We start from the raw sequence: 5044 nt of genomic DNA, 5'->3' as shown, positions 1-5044 counted from the left end.
ATTTTTCATTTGTACAACTCTCCAACTGCTAAATATATTTGCTTCTAATTACTCAAAATACCTTCCAGTCTCATATTCACTGCTCTGGCGATTTGCAATGTAATGACAGAAAAAAAAAACACAAAAAATCAGAGAACATTTATAACTATGTAAGTAATGGAGGTAAAAAAAAACATTCCCTAATTAGTAGGCTGAAGAATGATTGCTTGTCTTAGCATTGCTGATAGTTGTATCAACTATTTACTGAAGGCAGCCACTAAAAAAATGAATTGTAAGGTACTCAAACAAAATTGCTTAACGAAATATTGTTATGCCTAGATAGAACAATATTATTGCTTATTGGGAACCAATATTATATCTTTTACAGGATAAATTTATGGAAAATCAACATTACTGCCTACATAGGACAACATTATTGCCTAATTCCTCCTATATTATTGCATAATTTAGAGTTATTGCCTAATAAAAAATAGAATGGAAAGATACTCATTGTTGTTCAATTTCTCTAAATAAAAGTCAAGTTGCAGCTACCTGCATCTACTAAAACATACCAGTAAAAGCTACTGGACAGGTCAAATGAGATGAACAAAAGCACATGAGCTAAAATTCCTTGTACAAAGGCACATGAGCTAAAACATACCAGTAAAAGCTACTGGACAGGTCAAATGAGATGAACAAAAGCACATGAGCTAAAATTCATTGTACAAAGGCACATGAGCTAAAACATACCAGTAAAAGCTACTGGACTAAGCAACTATTCAATTCATGGTCAAAAGCAAGCAAGCTATGGTTAAAAAATGTAACTAGCAATTGCATCACTATCACATGAAAAATTACATCTGAAAACATTATTGGATTGCTGAGCTGCTTACCACCCTAAGCTGATGACAGACACTGCTGGTGGTGGTGCGGTGGCAAAACAACCGCTGCTGCTGTGCAGATCCAACCAAACAAGAGGTGATGATCTCATTTTATCCCCGGGATCCTGCCGAAGCAGAGAAGAGAAACTATACAACAAATGCAGGCAATTCCAATCGAGCATAACAGTACTAAGAGGGTAATTCCATTCTCAGAAGCTGAACCATTTTTCCTCAGATATCCATGTGCTTTTGAGGCAGAAGCCTTTTCTTAGAAAGCAGTGAACACACAAGTAGGTTTAATGGTTGATGCTGAAAACTGACTAAGGAATTATCCTTGGACCTATTGAAAAGATGTGAATATGCCATGCTAGTACACAGTTTGGTAAAATAAGGTGGCATATTAAGAATTTAAATATGTTACCTCTGTAGCTTGTAACGCTTTGCTTCCTGCTCGGCTAGCAGAATGACTTCATATAGGAGCACAAAAATGTAATTACATATCAAAAGCCTCACTATAGATCTACTGTATGCAATTGAATGTTTAAAATATAGAAAAGGAAAATATATCATTTTTCACAACACCTTGTATCAATGTAACAATGAGACGTACTTAAATTCTCCTTCAAAGCTTATGGTGTGAAACTTGTTATTCAAGACTTGCCTAACTAAAACTAATACTTTGCCTAATCGATAACAATAATTTGCCTAACTAAAAATACTACATTGTCTGACTAAAAGCAGTACTTTGCCTGACTAATAACAATACTTTGCCTATCTAAGTGCATTACTTTGCCAAAGCAAGAATAGTACTTTGCCTAACCATGAACAACAATGTGCTAAACCAAAGCAAACAAAAACGGTCGTGGCTTTGAAGTACTGTCAGTGCTCACACTTCCTGAAAAAAGCCTAACCTCTGCATGTGGATCAAATGTAACACCCTAATTGACCATTGTCGGTACCCTGTAGCAGGGATACCCATTTCTACTGCAGCAAGGCAGGACCCGCGTAGTCATCCGTAACTACGCGATAAAGGGCGGAGCAACCGGGGGCCACAGGTCAGGCTCTTACCTCACCGGGCCAATGGCCCCGGACCCGCTCCCCACTCTAGGACGGGTCCGGAGACTCCACATGCCCCCGAGGAAGAGAAGCTCCGAGCCAACCACCGAGATCCCGGACCTCCCATAGGGGTCCAGGACCTCCTCACGACCCGTCCGGACCTCCCACGTGCGTAGAGCTAAAATACCGCCGAGGGGGGGTCCGGAGCCTCCACGTGTCCCGCAGGTGCGGGCGCGGGTCTTCTACTGGAAGGCTCGCCCACCCACCGCATTCAATGCAGGTGGTTGAGGCATGCTCTGCCACCGCGGCACGTGGGGCAGCCTTTATCAGGCCTCACTGTAGACCACGTTTTACCGAGGTACACAGTGCAGCCGCCTGCGCCGCACCCGCGCAGAGCCGTCTGCTGTATTAATTGGATACGACGGCATGACACTTTTCCATCATGCCGCCTACGCCGCAAGCTACACGACCCGTTCAGCTACGTGGCAGGCGCCGCCGCTAGCTACGCCTGGCGCCGTTTCGACAAGACAACGCCTGGTCATGCTGGACGGGGGATTCAAGGAGCAGGCAAGGAAATCCAAGAGGGAGATCCCCTTCACCTGCAATGGCATAATGTATGAACAGTACGTTATACTGCACCAGTTGGGCCCACCTGTCGGGCACCCAACGGCCATGTATGCGCCTCCCTTGAGATATAAAAGGGAGGGGCTCGCTGTACACAACAGGCTCTCTTGAGCACACTCAGACGCACGCTGGACTTAGCTCCAAGCGGACCCAGACTCAAGTAATACAGCACACAGTGGACGTAGGGTATTACGCTCCGGCAGCCCGAACCACTCTAAACCTGTTGTGTTCATCATGTTCTTGAGCGAGATCGAACTAATCCTAGCTAACCCTCGAGTACTCACCCTCTGGGCTTAGGCGGGTGCATTCCGCCACCCGGCTGTGATTTGCCACACCACGACAACCTTGACATCCAAACTTCCCACATCAAAAATTCACCCCGTCACTCACCTATGTAGTAAACAAGACCTGTGTTATTTTCTAGCTAACATATGAATTGCAATATGCACCAAGAACAAATTAAATCAGTTGAAAAATGGCAGATCAGCTTGACACCAAAAATGCTAATTAGAACACCAAATATACTAAATCAAAATACATAATTTGCTTATAGATTTCACACAAGTTGCCTATAAAAAAGTAAAAAGGCAAAATCATCCAAGGTACGAGAAAAAATGTTAAGAAGGTATCATTATTCTGCAACCAGTGGAATTTTTTCATTGTCAGTAACCACTAACTAGTATCAAAATAGTTGGAGAAAAAAATGTGTATAGAATAATTGAAAGTGAGAAATTCTGAAGAAAAAAATTAGTATATTGATGACTAACCTTTGGGAACAGTTCGTCCAAAGTAGTTTACATAAACTATTTTGGAGCTTCTTCTGCATAATCATGGTGAATTCTTTGCTGGAATGCATTATGATTGGAACATGCACACATAAAGCTAAAACTGCTAAATTACAAATTCTTTACTTTTGCATTGTAGATAATTGTAGAATAGTAGCCTAAATTGATCATACAACCAAATTTGCTTATCCATGGCTCCTAAATTTCTAAATTGCACAGCATATAATGGTTCGTTGTGGATCCTAAATTGCTTAGTTTAGAAGCTAATATCTTTACCATTGATTATTTAGAACTGACACATGTCGAGGTGGTTACAGGATAGCCCAAATGATGAATAATGTCTCAAAAATGATTAGACAAATAACATAGGTGCTTGTGATCGACCGTATGTAGAAGTAAAATATTGAATCATATGCATCATATAGATGCAACCACAAAACTAGACTACCATAGTTGCATAATAAAATAAATTGCCTAAACCCTAAATAGCCTACCCTTATTACATAACCATAACTGCATAGTGGTGGTGGCTCATATAAAATTGCTTGTAAATTCAATATAAAATTCTTAGCATGGATACACTAAATTGATCAGAAAAATGACCAAAATCTAGGCTACCAATCCCATTGCTTCTCGAACACATGCGGCAGCACATACGAATCTGGTGATGATAAGCTGCACAAACTCCCTCCCACATCCACCATTGCATCCCTGAATGGCATGGCTCCCACAGCACATGCTTGCCTACACCCCAATTGCAACGGACAACTAAAGAAAAAAGTTCCATTTATGAACACACATCAGACAATGAAAATCATGTACTGCAGAATCCTAAACACACCCATCCACATCTTCAGTTCTTCACTCACCATCCTCTAGCTACAACACATGGATCGGTTGCATCACTCGGTTCATAGGTGCCAGCTCTAGCACCAAACAACAAGCACAAAATTGATATGTAGAAATGGTAAAAATCAGAACCACGTCGAACTAGATCCCTCTCTCACCTCTAATCCTCGATCATGGAGATTAAAGCAGATCCATGGCTAGATATTGCATGGCCAGATATTGTTAGCATATGCAGTCAGAAAGGAAACAACAGAATAACAACTGTCCACTACTGATTCTGCAGCCATTTTTTCATGCCTCAAGAAGGAAATGGCATGAGAACATGGTATTCCTGCCAGTTCCCATCTCCTGCAGTCACAAGTTTTCATCTCAAGATCCACAATGTGTTGGTAATCTTTGACCTGAACTTGGAATATTCCTTTCCCAGCTGGCATTGCATAACATATGTTTGCCAATTCTGCATTTTTAGCAATCTTTTTCCTAATCTTGGGACATGTTAGAGTATATTTGGTAGGTTAGGATATGTAATCCCGGACTGCCATATGTATCGGGGAGGTGCCTTGGCCCTCCAAGTCTCTGTACTCTATATATACCGCCCAAGGGACTCAATGCAATACATCGACCACATTATACGCATCCTACTTTTCTACATGGTATCACGAGTTAGGGTTTCGACCTAGGCTTCCACTTCCGCAGCCGCCGCCGCGCCGCCCCCGGGGAGATCGATCTCCGCCGGGGGCAGCGCCCTCGTAGGATGCCCGTCGGATCCCTCTGATTCACCATGCTTGTCGTCGTCAAGCACAGCAAGGGGGCCTACCTCACCGCCAGGATTCGTCGCCAGCGTCGCCGTCGCCGCCGCAAGATCGGGGG

Source organism: Panicum virgatum, chromosome 8K, assembly GCF_016808335.1.
Source record: "Panicum virgatum strain AP13 chromosome 8K, P.virgatum_v5, whole genome shotgun sequence".
In the NCBI taxonomy this organism is placed as follows: domain Eukaryota; kingdom Viridiplantae; phylum Streptophyta; class Magnoliopsida; order Poales; family Poaceae; genus Panicum; species Panicum virgatum.
This window is presented reverse-complemented; position numbering follows the sequence as displayed.